This window comes from Dermacentor andersoni, chromosome 1 (assembly GCF_023375885.2).
Source record: "Dermacentor andersoni chromosome 1, qqDerAnde1_hic_scaffold, whole genome shotgun sequence".
In the NCBI taxonomy this organism is placed as follows: Eukaryota; Metazoa; Arthropoda; class Arachnida; order Ixodida; family Ixodidae; genus Dermacentor; species Dermacentor andersoni.
This window is the reverse complement of record NC_092814.1, coordinates 293,040,204-293,056,265: the sequence shown is the minus strand read 5'-3', so window position 1 is coordinate 293,056,265 and position 16,062 is coordinate 293,040,204. Positions and strand designations below refer to the sequence as shown.

Genomic DNA, 16,062 nt, shown 5'->3' with positions numbered 1-16,062 from the left:
TCATTTATATTAGGGATGTTTATAAGGCCCTAAATGATCCTCCGGAGTGGATTACTGTTGTTGATGAATTGGCCAAAATTAAGCCATTTTTAAAACATACGAACTAGCCGTATGGCTAGGGATTTGATGTATTTTTGTTTGCTGTTATGTTCGTACAATGTTCATCACAAGGTAATAAAGAAAAAAAAAAAGACTCGGTGGCGCAACGGTAGCGCGTCTGACTCCAGATCTGAAGGTTGCGTGTTCAAATCACGTCCGGGTCAATAACTTTTTTCCTTCCGCTGACGCATTATATGGTCATCTGGTTGCCACTGGGCTACATTATTGCGATAGGCATTGGGCGTCATCTGCACTCCATTGAGAACACGCTCCGGTCGTTCTTTATGCATAACCATATACTGCATGCAGCTTGAACAAAGGTATAGCAGATTTGTCGGGACTCGGTGGCGCAACGGTAGCGCGTCTGACTCCAGATCAGAAGGTTGCGTGTTCAAATCACGTCCGGGTCAATAACTTTTTTCCTTCCGCTGACGCATTATAAGGTCATCTGGTTGCCACTGGGCTACATTATTGGGATAGGAATTGGGCGTCATCTGCACTCCACTGAGAACGCGCTCCGATCGTTCTTTATGCATAACCATATACTGCATGCAGCTTGAACAAAGGTATAGCAGATTTGTCGTGACTCGGTGGCGCAACGGTACCGCGTCTGACTCCACATCAGAAGTTTGCGTGTTAAAATCACGTCCGGGTCAATAACTTTTTTCAACACTTCCGGCCACCGAGCGTGACGGACGTGTATATCGTGGGCTCCGTAGGAGCGGCTTCAGCGGCCCAGACGGGCCGCCGTAACAGGATTTCTGCCTCGGACAACGAGTATCGAGTTGTTTTGCCAACAGGGCGTTTTGTTTTGAATACGGTTTTCCTACACTGTGATATCAGGGCCCGCCCATACCGGGTGGAAGATTTCGAGACGCGCTCGCTCAGTTATCGCTCCTGCCGGAAGTGGTTGCTCTCGGGGCCTACCGTATGAGTCATGTGTGGGCTGTGACCTTCAAGGACAGCGACGCGGTGAAAAAGATCGTCAGCGTTGGAGAGCTGCAGGTCAAAAAGGGCCGGTGTCTCGTCATTGACCCCGCCAACCAGGACGTACGTCTGAAAGTGCATTGGCTGCTGCACAGCGTTCCTGACGAGGATGTACGTCTTGCCTTCGTGCCGTTTGGAAAGGTCACGGACGTCGTCCGTGAGCGCTGGTGGGTTCACGGCGTAGCAGGTAAGAACTGAACAAGGCTCGTTACGCTGAAGTTGGAGCCGGGCGTAAAGCTCGACGACCTTCCGCATCAGGTGAGCGTCGCCGGCGAACTTGCTCCCGTGGTTGTGCAGGGCAGGGCTCCTCTCTGCCTACGCTGCCGCGGCACAGGCCACATTCGTCTCGAGTGCCGTATTCCACGGTGTGGTGCCTGCCGACACTTCGGTCATGAGGACAGTCAGTGCGAGCGGACGTACGCTATCGTGACCGGACCCGTGGGCAACGAGGACAACTCATCCCTACTCATGGATGAGGCGGACATGGAAGACGCGTCGTCCGCGGCTGGTCAAGCAGCTGACGTCGTGGCAAAGTCTGCGGTGCGACTTGAACAGCAGGAGAAACACGTCGCTCAGGCTGTCGCCACAGGACACCGACAAGCGTCTGCAGAGGGCATTGCGGCCGTGCCGAATGCTGAAGTGAAAACCCCACCAGAGACGGACGCGACCTCCTGCCTACTTGATCCTGAGGGCATGGACACCCTTACCGGCCCAGCTAGCCAACCGACGGGGTAACGGCGCCACGACCAGACAGTTAGTCGGGCGGCGAAACAGAACGGCAGCCATGGAGACGAGCCACTGCCCAAAGCGCCAGGTATAAGGAGGTCGACCTTGAAGCCGCGGCCGAGCATTACGGTCGATCCACGGCAGGCGGGTAAACCGCCTCCGTAACTCCGAGCTGTCTAGCTCGAATGGGGTTGGGGGGTCGGTGAGTGCAATGGCCGTCATTCTGAGTGCTACTTTTCTAGATTCTTGTCAGGAAAGGAGGCCCAAGTTGCACTTGAGTGCCCTTTTCGGAAGGTCGAGCTGTGTCTCCTTTAGTGGCATTCGACGTGGTTATCGGCGCATCATTATGAGCACTCGTCCTTGTGTAACTGTGATGGGCACCATTCTACCGTGTAGCCACGGCGGTTAATATCGAAGGAACGCTACGTTATATGTACGAGGGATCAGTGCAAGAAGACGGCAATGTCAGCTAAGTCGTCTCCTCTTGGATAATGACTTACATATAGTGGGAATCCAAGCAACGAGAGCCAGGAGCTAACCGACATAATGGTGCCTAATTTTCATGCTCACTTTGACGTGTGTGTTTGTCCCGCGGTTGGTGGATGAGGCGGCTGCTCTATATTGATACGAAATAACTTGGGCATTTGTGTGCAGTCAGTTTTCGTGTGAAACTGGGCGCCTCTCAGTGGCTGATTTTTGTTTTTGGGATTTGGATTAGCGTGTTATTTGTATCTGTGCGGCGAATATTGAAACAGACCGTCGATTTTTCTTTGAGCGTCTTGAAGCGTACGTAAACTGTTCCAAGGCCGTAATAGTGCTGGGTGATTTTAACTGTGTTTGCTATGCTGAAGACCGAGCAAAATGTTCACGCGCTCGCGATGAGAGTGCCGAATTATTAAACGCGGTGGTGCATGATTATGACCTGGAAGATGTGGGTATTGTTTTTGCCAGTGGTACTCACCCGTGATTTACCCACTTCGAGCGTGATAGCCACGCTAGATTAGATAGATTGTACGTGTCAGCCGAATTAGTGCCCTTATGTTGTGAATATGATGTGCAAGCTGTAGCATACAGAGATCACTGCTTGGTAACTGCTACGTTCGGGAAAAGACAGAGCAAACGGCCCTTTAACTGGGATCTCTGGAAAATGAATGCGCAGTTGTTGCATGACAATCCTTTTGTCGATGCTGTAGCGAAGGAACTAGAAAACCTGACTTCAGCCAAGCCAGTAAGCTTTGCCATTCAATGGGAAGAATCTAAACAGAAAGTAAAAACAATGGCCATTGAAAGAAGCAGTGTCATTAGACACAACCTGCAACAAGCAGAAACAAAGCTTCACCAGCAACTGCAATTCTTTATTAGCATGGGAAGTGTCGAGCCTGGTGTGCATGTTAACGAGCTAAAGGAAGTGAAAACTGAACTGGAAAGGATGGACACCGAGAAATACAAAGCAGCACTAGTGAGATCAAGGTCTGAGAAGTTGTGGGCGGGAGAAACTCCAACGAAACGAGCCTTATTAGACGAGAAAAGGTACGCATGTCGGAAAGAAATCCGCCAGCTAGCTAAAGGCTAGCTGGCGGCTAACCCGTCCAGCATTACGTCCGACAAAAATGACATCAAGCAAGGGATCGCCGTCATCCGCGGAATCCTAAATATAGCTACCAGAAAGAATTTCTCTCACTGATGCCAAAGCTCGATGAAGAAATTAGGACACGGCTGGAACTGCCAATTATCCTGAGTGAGATAGAGTGCGCAATACATGAGTTGTCCATCGATAAAGCACCTGGCCTGATGGCTTGGGAGCCATCTTCTATAGAACCTTAGTCTGCATTGGCTCGTGTTCTTCACGAAGTTATCAGCGAAGCGTATAAGCGAAAAAGATTGCCCTTGTCTTTCACAACCTCGTATATCGTGCTAATTCCGAAGAGTGATGATGAGGAAATATTTTGTTGCCGGGGTCATATCGCCCGATAACTCTAGCCAACATCGATTATAAAATATTCGCGAAAGCTTTAGCCAAACGACTGCAAAGTGCAATTAAAACATTGGTAGGGCCGCACCAGACTTGTGGCATTAAAGGCCGCAGTATCACAACAAATGTACAAGTGGCTCGAAGTGTGCTTGAGTGTTGCGATGCGATTGGCGATCACGTCGTGATGATGCAGATCGATTTGGCAAACGCCTTCGACCTCGTCTCGCACAAGGCTTTGTTCTGCATACTGGAACATACGAACGTTGGCAACGTCATAGCGGAAGGCGTCATGATGGCGTACAGAGAATGCTTAACGCGCTTCATTGTAATGGGGAGCTCACCGATAGCTTTCGCGTGCTCTCGTCGGTGCGGCAAGGATGCCCGCTGTCGCCCCTTCTATTTTCTGCTTATCTCGAACCATTCTGTTTGCCGATTAAAAATGACGAGCGCATAGCAGGCTATCGGCTTCAGGCAGCGCACGTTAAAATTTTTGCATATGCCGATGATATCGCGATTTTCTGCACAAACAAAGCGAGCATTAAGGAGGCCACGACTGTCGTTGAAAAGTTTTGTGATTCAACTGGAGACCAGATAAACTGGGATAAGAGAGACTGCTTCTGGCTCGGTAGTTGGAAAGACACGCCGGAAACCCTTTATCGATTGAAGTGGTCGTTGTTACCAACGTAGTACTTGGGTGTGCCTCTCGGAAGTTACCGTGAACCTGAATCGTACTGGCTCGATCAAGTTTCGAAAGGAAAGTAAAAGGCTGACGGGTGGAGAGGAAAGCAATTGTCAATGTTTTCTAGAGCCACTGTTTGCAATCTTTTTTTAGTTTCTAAATATGGTACGTTATAAATGTGTTGTGTGCTGCGAGGGTAAGCGTACAAAAAGCACACCGTGTTTTCGCAGTTTTCATTTGGGCCTCCACCTGGGAGAGGATGAGTCGAACGAACTTGTTCCTCCCTGTCAAGAAAGGTGGGCTTGGTCTAGCTCATTTGTTTCTGCGACAAGTCGTGTCACGCTTTGTGTTTTTACGGGATCAAGACGATCCTTTTCTCCGAACGGTGATACAGGTACGGCTGTGTAGACAAATTCCAGGATTGCTTGTTTCGACTGTTCGCAATATGCCAGGAGCCGTGACTGGTTACCTGCGTGAAGTGGTATGTTGATATAGGATGGTCAATGCACATTTTTCACAGCAATATCTGTCCACCGTTACAAAGAAAAAAACTATACAGACATCTCGTGGACACAATGCTCTCTGAACCTTTGTACCGTCTTCCACACCATGGAGGCCCAGGACAAGACGTTCTAAAGAGAGTGAAAAGAATGCCAATACGGCCGTCAGCTAAATCTTTCTTTAAATTACACACGAAAACACTTCCCGTTAAGACCTGGCTTCATGAAAAGCGTATATTCATCCCCTGCAGCATCGACTGCTTATAATGTAAAACACTGGAAACAATAGAACATGCATTCCTACACTGCTGGGACGCCATCTTTCACTGGGATGTTCTGCAGAGAACATTGAAAGAACACTTACCCTTAGACCCATATGGAATACGCTTCTTACCGATTGATAACACTGAGGATGTCCCGTATGACCTTATTATGATCCTGAGCCTCCACGCAATGTGGAAAACTAGACTGCAATTCCAAAACAGAGACATTGCTGTTCGACCGGTTCGGGAAAATTTCATTGAGATTGCTGTGTGTGAGAGAGATGCTTTCAAAGCGCTGCCTGATCCACCGCAATGGATCTCTGTATTTGATGAATTACCGTTGTTGAAAAATCTTTAGTACCGTGTTGGCCAAAGTGTGGCCCACACGTTTTATCCTTTGTAAACCTTGATTTAGAACGTCGAAGTTGGCAATAAAGAAAAAAGGCGACATCGGCTCGTTGGTCTAAGGGTTTGATTCTCGCTTTGGGTGCGAGAGGTCCAGGGTTCAAATCCTGGACAAGCCCGTTATTATCTCTTTTTACTGTCAGTCGGCATATGAAGAAATGTTTAAATAAAACCGAACAACATTATCCATTCTTTTTTTATTCAGTATGTTCTTATTCTCTTCTCAGCACAAACGTGATCAAAGATGCCCACTTCTTTGTCGTCGTTTTTGCAGAGAGCCAAGATGTTACGATACTGTAAACGTGCCGCAAATGGGAAGCGACGTCGGCTCGTTGGTCTAGGGGCAGTCTGCTTCCGGCAGCCGAGCTGAGCGGTCCGCAGAATCATGGGCTTCAGTGGAGCTGCGACAGCGGCCTTTGTTGGCCGCGGAAACAGGTGGAACAGCGAAGATGACGCAGGCTATCAGATTATTTTGCCTCCACTGCCAAAGGGACGCGTCGTGCTAAACACCGTGTTTTTGCACGGCGACGTGCGAGCTAGACCCTACAGAGTAGAGGATTTCTGGGATGCTCCTAGTCCAACAGGATTGCTGCCGGAGGTGGTGGCCATGGGGGCCTACCAGATTAACCACGTCTGGGCTGTGACCATGAACACCGCGGACGCCACGAGACGGATGCTGGAAGTCACGGAGCTGACGGTAAACGGGCGACGCTGCATCGTGGTCGACCCTTAGGACCAGCAGGTGCGGCTTCGTCTTCACTGGGTAATACATGGTGTGGCCGATGAAGATGTAAGAACGGAGTTGGCGGCTTTCGCTAAAGCCGTACAGGTCACGCGAGAGCGATGGCGCGTTCAGGGTATCAACGACAAGGGGATGACTACCCGGTCCGTCTTGCTCCAGCTCAACAGCGGCGTGAAGGTGGAAGATCTCCCGCACCAAATTAGGGTCGCCGGTGAGCTGGCCCTAGTCGTCGTTCCTGGCAGGCCAATGCAGTGCTTGCACTGTCAAGGCACTGGTCATGTACGACGAGACTGCAAGGTTCCCCGGTGCTCGCAATGCCGTCGGTTTGAACACGCCGAGGACCAGTGCGTACGTACATACGCCTCTATGACCGGGCCAGCCGAAGGCGATGACACGGCAAGGTTGGTGATGGTTGCGGCCGAGGCCAAAGATGCGGTGAAAGGGGCAGGAGACCAGGCAACCCCATATGCTGTAGGCGGTGTGCTTGCACCTGATGCGGGCGCGGGGACACCACCGGACAAGGAAAACGCTACTGAAGGTGCGGCGAAAGAGCCAGCAGAAGAGACCAAGGAAGAAAGCATGAGCAGCCTAACGGAAGCCTGCGAGCGAATGGAGAGAACTGAGGACCAGTCGGCTAAGAACGACCCTATGAGCAGCAATGCCGGAGCCTCGGTCAAACTACCTCTTGAGAAGGCTCCCGACATCAATGCAGCGAACGAAGGAAGTGGGGAAGGTGGGCCGCCTTCGAAGACGCCAATGGGCAGGCGCAGCAGCTACAAGCCACTACCGAACCCAGCTACCGTAGACAAGAAGTCCGAGAAGAAGCCCCCACCTCTTTCCAGTGGTACCGGTCCACCGGGCGGCTCCGGGGGCGTCTAGCTGTGTGCTAGGCGCGAAAGGTAAACACCATGCTCCGGGCCAAATCTTTTCACTAGACCTATAATCACAGCTCCCAACCCGTCGCTTAGATTGGCCACGCTAAACGTTCGAGTTCTGGCCACCAAGTGAAAGCAGAGCCAAGTGTGTAGGCTGGTGGTGGACTATGACCTTGACGGGTTAGCCGTGCAAGAGACAAAAGTGGATGGTGACGTAGAGACCCGAAGCATGGTGCAGCGGTTTACGCCACGGTACTACGCGGTAGTGAGCCACGCCTTAGGGGCGTCAGCGGGCTGCGTGCTGTTTGTTAGAAAATTATCCGGTATCACGGTGCAAGGTTTTTTTTCATGTCCATCTGGTAGATTAGTTTTATGTGATTTTTCTTTGCGTCGTTATGCACCAAACGCGTTGGACGGGCTTTGTTTTTTTTTCAAGTTAAAAGAGCATATGTCTTCTGAAAAGTAGATGGTGTTGTTAGGTGAGTTTAATAATAAAATAATAAAAGTCGGGATGCTTTGAACGAGATAATTACTGAATGCGAATCAGCAGATGTGGCTGAATGTATGATAGGGACGCGAGATGTGCGTTTCACGCACTTTCAAGGAAATAGCCATGCGCGCTTAGATCGTATTTGTCACTTCAAGCAATACCAACGTGTAATAGTTAGTGTATATCCTATTTCCTTCACTGATCAGTGTCTAGTTAAATGTGACATAGGAAGGAAGAAAAAGGCGGCAGCTTCTCTTGGGAGCTGTGGAAAATGAATTCAAACTTAACTACTGACGAAAGTTTCGGAGGATATGTATCGGACTGCATCAAAAAAATTCTAATGAGCGGCGAGGGTGAATTAACAGATGGATGGGAAGAGTTTAAACAGTGCATTAAAATGAAAGCCATCGATCGTTCCGTCGCAATAATGCATGAAACAAAAAAGAAAGAAAAGGAACTGAGAATAATCTTGGAAAAGCTGACAGAGCTGGAGTGCCAAGAACCGGGAGCATACAAAAGCGACATGCGGAATATTAAACAGAAACTTGAACTGCATGACGAGGAACGCTATCGCGGAGTTATAGTTCGTGCTCGAGCCGAATCTTTTGCGATAGGGGAGGCGCCCACAAAAAGGGCGCTCGGACTGGAAAAATCGCACGCTCGACGTAATTATATTGACATGATCGAGGTGGGTGGTAACGAAGTTTAATGATGGTATCCCACGTGCGTTCTTTGAACACTACGAAAATCTGTCCGCATTTAGGCCCGTGGACCTAAAACAGTGTAAGACAAACGTCTTGAAAAGCATGCCTCAACTGAGTGAAGAAAAGTTGCATTAGAATCGCCGATAACTGTTTTTTGAAGTGGAACGCGCTATTGACAAGTTGAATCCTGGCAAGTCGCCGGGCCCTGATGGGCTTTGCGCTGCGTCGTACAAGCGGTTTAAAAAGGAATTGTCAGCAGTACTTGCAGCACTTTTTAACGAAGCGTACGATGGTAAGGCGTTACCGCCATCTTTCGGCTAATCACACACGGTGTTGATTCCGAAGACAGAGGATGTAGATAAGTTGAAAAGTGTAACATCATACAGACCAATAGCACTCGCAAATGTCGACTACAAAATACTAATGAAAGTCTTAGCAGCTAGACTTCAGTCGGTTGTTCAAGACAAAGTCGGCCCGCACCAAACGTGTGGAATTAAGGGTCGCACTATAGCGGCGAATGTTCACAAGATGCGCTCAGTTCTTGAATGTTGTGACTCGCTTGAAGCGTGTGTGGCCGTACTCCAGTTGGATCTGGAGAAGGCATTTGATTGCGTAGCGCATGCTATTTTGTTTGCAATATTGGAACACATTAATGTCCGATCCATCATCATGGACGGTGCAGCTCTGGCGTATCGGAACTGCTCTACCAGACTAATTATTAACAAAGAATTGGGGGCCCCCAATAAAGTGCAGCGTTCCGTGCGTCAGGGCTGTCCCGTCAGTCCACTTTTGTTTTGGATATATATTGAAACGTTATGTTCGTCAATAATTGAAAATAATTCTATTCATGGTTTTTGGTTACAATCTTCAGAGGTCAAACTGCTCGCATATGCCGATGATGTGGCGGTATGTTGTATTGACTATGAAGACATTGAAGAAACCATTATAACTGTTAAATTGTTTAGCGACGTTACAGGGAGCCGGGTAAACTAGGGAAAGTGTCTGGGATTTTGGCACGGCGTGTGGCCGTCTACCCTGGACATTCTTGCCAATGTTTTATGGCAGAAAACGCCGGCGAAGTACTTTGGTGTGCCACTTGAATCCTACAAAAATAATGACTATGGCAGCAACAAGCAGAACTCTTACGCGAAAAGGCGAAAGCTTGGAGGGCGAATTATCTCTCCATGTTTGCGAGGGCAGCCATGTGTAACATGTTTTTTGAGGTTAAACTATGGTATGTGATACAAGTGATGCACTGTTCTAGGGTAAATGTGCAGAAACTGCATAGGGTTTTTGCGACCTTTGTGTAGGGATCTACGTGGGAAAGGTGCAGTCGCACAAATTTGTTCAGGAGTGTAAAGTGTGGGGGACTTGGACTGGCACACCTTTTTCTCAAACAATTAGTGAATAGATTTTTCTTTTTTCGCGAGGTCAGCGACCCATTTCTGCAAACGGTGTGCCAGGCCAGATTAGGGCGACTGTTACCTGAATATGTTATTAGCACGCAAGTCTTGACGGGGACGGTACAAGGTTATTTTCGGGAAGTAGTAGCGAGTGTGCGATTTTTGAGTGTTAGTTTTTCGAATGATTATTTATATTCTGTTAAAAAGAGGAAATTCTATAAAGACTTATGTGATATAGTGTTGCCAATCCCGTTGTACAGGGCGATATACAGTACAGACCTGGGTCAGAACGTACTCAAACAGGTTAAAATAATGCAAGTAGCACCAAGTGCGAAAACTTTCTTTTTCAAACTGCATACCGGAACTCTCCCTGTAGAGGAGCGTGGGTTTTATATGCCATGGAGGTCTCATTGCATTATTTGCAAAATGCCGGAAACGATCAACCATGTTTTTCTTCACTGTTGGGAAGCGGTGTTCTTCTGCGATGCGTTGCAGAGGACAATCAAATCAGAATTCCTACTAGATACGCATGGCATTAGGTACCTTGCAATAGACAAGGAAGAAGGAGTACCTTTCGATCTAATCATGCTGACAGGCCTGCACAGTATATGGCGCTCACGAATGGCTGGCTTCTACTGTGAACCCGATGGAGGATCAGCAAGGCTGTACTTTCGAGAGAGCATAGCTCGGTTATTAGAAGTCGAAAAAATAAAAGAATCTCTTTCTCCCTGGGCAGCCAGGGTAGAACCCTTAGTCACACGAAGGGAATTTTAAGTGACAACGCCAGTCACAACACGACTGATGGCATATCGCTCAATGTATTGACAAATTGTATTGTAACCCCGTTTTGACTTTGCATGTGTTGTATGTGTATTGTTGTTGCAAAACCGGTAATAAAGAAAAAAAAAGGCTCGTTGGTCTAGGGGTATGATTCTCGCTTTGGCTGCGAGAGGTCCCGGGTTGATATCCCTGACGAGCCCGTTATTATTTCTCATGTTACTGTCAGTCGGTTTATGAAGAAGTGTTTACTTAAAACAGAAGAAAATTACCTATTCTTTTTTTCAGTATGCTCCCATTCTCTTCAGTCCAAACGTGATCAAACATGCCCACTTCTTTGTCTTCGTTTTTGCAGAGAGCCAAGATAATACGATACTGTAAACGTGCCGCATATGGGAAGCGACGTCGGCTCGTTCATTCTGCTTCCGGCAGCCGAGCTGAGCGGTCAGCAGAATCATAGCCTCATTGGAGTAGCGACAGCGGCCACTTTTGGCCGCGGAAACAGGTTAAGCAACGACGAAGAAACGGACCACCAGTTTATTTTGCCTCAGCTGCCAAAAGGACGAATTGTTAATAACACCGTGTTTCTACACGGTGATGTACAAGCGAGGCCTATAAGGTCGAATACTTTAGGGATGCTCTTACGCCCACGGGCCTGCTGCCGGAAGTTGTGTGCCTTGGGGCGTACCAAGTGAATCATGTCTGGGCAGTGACCCTCGGTTATGCGGCTGCAACAAAGCGACTGCTGGCCTTGAAAGAGCTTCAGGTTAAGGGGCGGCGATGTGTTATCGTCGACCCTCAGGACCAGCAGGTGAAGCTCTGGCTTCACTGGCTGCTGCACGGCGTGGAAGAAAACGTACGGACTGCGTTGGCGGCCTTCGGCAAGGTGGTTGAGGTGAGCCGGGAGAAGTGGCGTGTTCAAGGCGTTGCGGAGAAATGTTCGACCACGAGGACAGTTCTTCTCAAGCTGAAGGGCGGACTGAAAGTGGAAGATATTCCTCACCAGGTACGCGTTGCCGGGGGTTTGGCCTTGGTAGTGGTGCCCGGTCGTCCGATGCAATGCCTACGCTGCCAAGGCACAGGACATGTCAGGCGGGACTGTAAGGTGCCGCACCGCTCGCGTTGCAGACGCTTCGGGCACGTCGACGCCGACTGCGTCAAGACTTACGCCACTGCGACTGGCCCAGTGGCGAGTGAAGAGGCAGCAGTACACGTCATGGATGCAGTCGAAACCGAAGACGCTGCTAAGGGAGCCGGAGAACAAGTGCCCCCAGCGACAAGTACCATGAGGGTACCGGAGGTCGCTGACGCCAAGGTCGTCCAAGTCGCTGAGCAGGTGCCTGCAAGGGTCGAGAAGGACAAAGATCCTGCGAAGGCAGGTGCTAGTGAAGCTGAACGGGATGACGACGAGTCAGCGATGCAAGAGGGCGAGGCCGCTAACGATGGGGAACGGGCCGCTGGTCTTGGTGCCACATCCAAGTGCCCCCGTGACGAGGCCGGAGGCAAGAACAACGTGGCATCGAGCACTAGTGACGCGCCGCCGGCGAAGACGCCTCTAGGGAGGCGGTCGGTCTTCAAGCCTAAGCCAAATGTTGCGCTCGAGAGAAGGCCTGGTGACAAAGTGCAGCAGACGAACACCACCGGGAAGACAGGCAGTTCCCGAGGCGGCTAGCCGAGGGCTGGTCGTGAAGGGTAAGCACCATGCTCAGGGCCTAACTTATACTTTAGTTCAGCATGGCTCCTAATCCGTCACTCATTATTGCCACACTAAACGTAAGAGGGTCGGCGGCTAGACGTAGGCAAAGTCAAATCCGGCGGTTGGCCACTGACCACGACCTAGACGTACTAGCTGTCCAGGAGACAAAAAGTTGACGAAGACGAGGAGACCGGGAGCATGGTGCGGCGTTTCATGACTAGTTATTATTAGGTCGTGAGCCACGCGGTAGGGACGTCCGCCGGTTGTGTTCTGTTTGTTAAGAAGTTGCCTGGCCTTGTTGGTAAAAATGTATTTTCATGTCCATCCGGAAGGATTATTTTTTGTGATTTTGTTTTTCGTGAACTTGAATTCAGAGTCATGTGCATATATGCGCCGAATGCTGTGGAAGAGCTCGCCTCATTTTTTGCGAATCTTTTTCAGTATCTTAACACAGATAAGTGCATGGTTTTGTTGGGGGATTTCAGTTGTTTTGAGGGCTCGCGATAGAGTCAATAATGCTGGTATTCGAGATAAAAGCAGTAGTGTGTTGACTAAGCTAATTTGTGATAATGAACTGGTTGATGTCTGTGAGTGCCTGGAGGGGGAGCGGGAAGTCATGTACACGCGATATCAATGTAGTAGTCATGCGCGGTTAGACCTTATATACGTATCGCAAGACATGATTCCAAAGTGCAATAGTTATTCTGTGGCACCAGTATCGTTTTCAGATCACTGCTTGGTGAAATGTCATATAGGCACGGAGAGTAAGAAAGAAGATTTTAATTGGGACCTATGGAAAATGAATGCCTTAGGCAGTACATGAGGCCGTCAGGAAAGTAAGTGACGAAAATGGTGAAACAAGAGCAGAGAAATGGGAATGGTTCAAACAAAACGTAAAAATGAAAGCTTTAGAAAGATCGAGCTGCTTAAGATTTGAAAAGGAAATGAAAGAAAGGGGCTTACGAAAGACGCTTAAGCAGCTGATAGCGCTAGAGTGCGAAGAGCCTGGGGCGTATAAGCAAGATGTAGGAGCCGTTAAAGAAAAAAAATCGAGCAGCTTGACAAGGAACGGTATCAAGGTGCGATTGTGCGAGCAAAAGCAAATGCATTAGTAGCAGGGGAGACGCCCACTAAACGGGCGCTGGGACTTGAAAAAGCGCAAGGACGACGGAATCATGTCGACAGGATTTTATGGAACGGCACAGTTGCCGACGATAGTAAGTGCATAGGCCGAGTGTTTCTAGAGTATTACCAGTCGCTCTTTGCGTTTCAAGAAGTGAATATAGACGAGTTTATAAAGGCCTTTCTATGTCGCATGCCGCGATTGAGTGACGATACGAAAGAATCATTGGAAGGGAAAATAACAGAAAGCGAAGTTGAAAAAGCGATTGATGATTTGAACCAAGGCAAATCACCTGGACCTGACGGTCTGGGCGCGTGTTTATATAAAGCTTTCAAGAAAGAACTGTCGCCGTTAAAAAAAAGTAAATTATGGGGTTTTACGTGCCAAAACCACTTTCTGATTATGAGGCACGCCGTAGTGGAGGACTCCGGAAATTTCGACCACCTGGGGTTCTTTAACGTGCACCTAAATCTAAGTACAACTGTCGCCGTTGCTAACTGAGCTGTTTAATGATGCGTATGATAACGAAACTTTGCCGCCTTCTTTTGGAAAAGCGCATACCATACTCATTCCTAAGAGTGACCAAGTGGAGAAACTTAGGCTAGTAACATCTTACAGGCCAGTATCTTTAACGAATGTTGATTATAAGGTTTTTATGAGAGCTTTGGCTGCCAGACTTCAAAGCGTCATAAAGGACATAGTGGTAGATCACCAAACGTGTGGTATCAAAGGAAGGTTCATTTTTTCAAATATTCACATGATGCGGTGCGTGCTGGTGTGCTGTGACGTCACCTCGGGCGGAGTCGCGGTGCTTCAGCTCGACCTCGAGAAAGCGTTTGATTGTGTCTCTCATGATATTTTGTTTGCCATTTTGGATTACGTTAATGTTGGTTTCATCATCACTGAGGGAGTGGCGTTGGCGTACCAGAATTTCACAACACGCTTAATTGTGAATAAATAATTGGGGGCCCCCATTAACGTCAGGCGTTCTGTGCTTCAGGGCTGCCCTCTCAGTCCTCTTTTGTTTGACATTTACATAGAAACTATGTGTTTGGCAATAACTGAGAATGAACAAATACGCGGGTATAGCTTGGCAGCCACACACATCAAGCTCTTGGCATATGAAGATGACATCGCGGTGTGTTGTACAAGCAAAGAAAGTGTGACGGAAACAATAAGGGTAGCGAAAAATTTTTGTCATGTGACGGGCAGTACAGTGAACTGGGGGAAGTCCCTCGGTTTGTGGCACGGAGAGTGGTCCTCGGCCCCGGACAATTTTGCAAATGTGAGCTGGATGAAAACCCTGACCAATTGTCTAGGTGTTCCCATGGACAGTTACAAAAATAGCGACGAATACTGGACGAACCAAGCAAACCAGACAATAGAAAAAGCAGACAGGTGGAAAGGCTTCAACCTGTCCATTTTCGCAAAGGCAACTGTGTGTAACATGTTTTTTATTACGAAGTTGTTGTACATCATGCAGACGTTGTACTATTCAAGGGTAAACGTACAAAGGTTGCACAGAGTGTTCGCGGTTTTTATCTGGGGCTCTACCTGGGAAAGGTGTAGCCGAACCAATCTGTTCAGGCACGTGAAGGAAGGGGGGCTGGGCTTGGCGCATCTTTTTGTACGACAGCTCGTCAACAGATCTTTGTTTTTTCGGGATGTGCGTGATCCTTTTCTGCGTACTGTATGCCAGCTCGGTTGAGAGGCGCTTTGCCGGCACTTATTGTTAGTACAGATGGTATGCCCGGAACGCTTCGTGGCAATCTTAACGAAGTTGCAGATAGCGTGCGCTTTCTTTCTGTGCGTTTTTCTTTTGAGTATTTATTTCAGTATTTGAGTATTTGAGACGTTAAAAGGAAAACATTATATAAAGATCTTTGCGACATTGTATTTCCAGTGCCATTGTACAGAGTGCTATACAGTGGAAGATCAGGACAGGATGTCCTTAAACGAGTGAAAAATATGCAGGTGCCTACTGGGGTAAAGACATTCTTTTTTAAATTACACACAGGAACACTCTCAGTGAAGACATTCATGGAAGAACGTGGCTTCCTTGTACCCTGGGACTCGCACTGCTCGATTTTTCAAGCAACATGTAACAATAGACCATGTCTTTTTGCATTGCTGGGCCGGGGTGTTCTTCTGGGATGTCCGACAACGAACACCCGCCGTGGTTGTTCAGTGGCTATGGTGTTAGGCTGCTGAGCACGAGGTCGCGGGATCGAATCCCGGCCACGGCGGCCGCATTTCGATGGGGGCGAAATGCGAAAACACCCGTGACTTAGATTTAGGTGCACGTTAAAGAACCCCACGTGGTCTACATTTTCGGAGTCCTCCTCTACCGCGTGCCTCATAATCAGAAAGTGGTTTTGGCACGTAAAACCCCATAATTTTTCCTACAATGAAGAAAGAGTTACCATTAAATCCGCATGGAATCGGGTACCTGGCGGTAAAGAATGAGGACGGGGTTCCCTTCGACTTAATAATGCTCAATGGCCTTCATAGTTTATGGCGTGCAAGGATGTCTGGGTACTACTGCGACCCAGACACCAGGCCTGCGCGTACTTATTTCCGAGAAAGCATGTCTAGTTTCATCGAAATAAAGAAAATGCAAG

At 48.5% G+C, this 16,062-nt stretch overlaps 2 non-coding genes across 2 annotated transcripts; both read left to right on the top strand.

Moving 5' to 3' along the window:
* Positions 1-191: 191 nt before the first annotated feature.
* Positions 192-263, top strand: TRNAW-CCA (transfer RNA tryptophan (anticodon CCA)). The gene has a single exon. It is a non-coding gene; the product is annotated as a tRNA-Trp (tRNA).
* A 174-nt stretch (positions 264-437) lies between these two features.
* Positions 438-509, top strand: TRNAW-CCA (transfer RNA tryptophan (anticodon CCA)). The gene has a single exon. It is a non-coding gene; the product is annotated as a tRNA-Trp (tRNA).
* Positions 510-16,062: the final 15,553 nt, after the last annotated feature.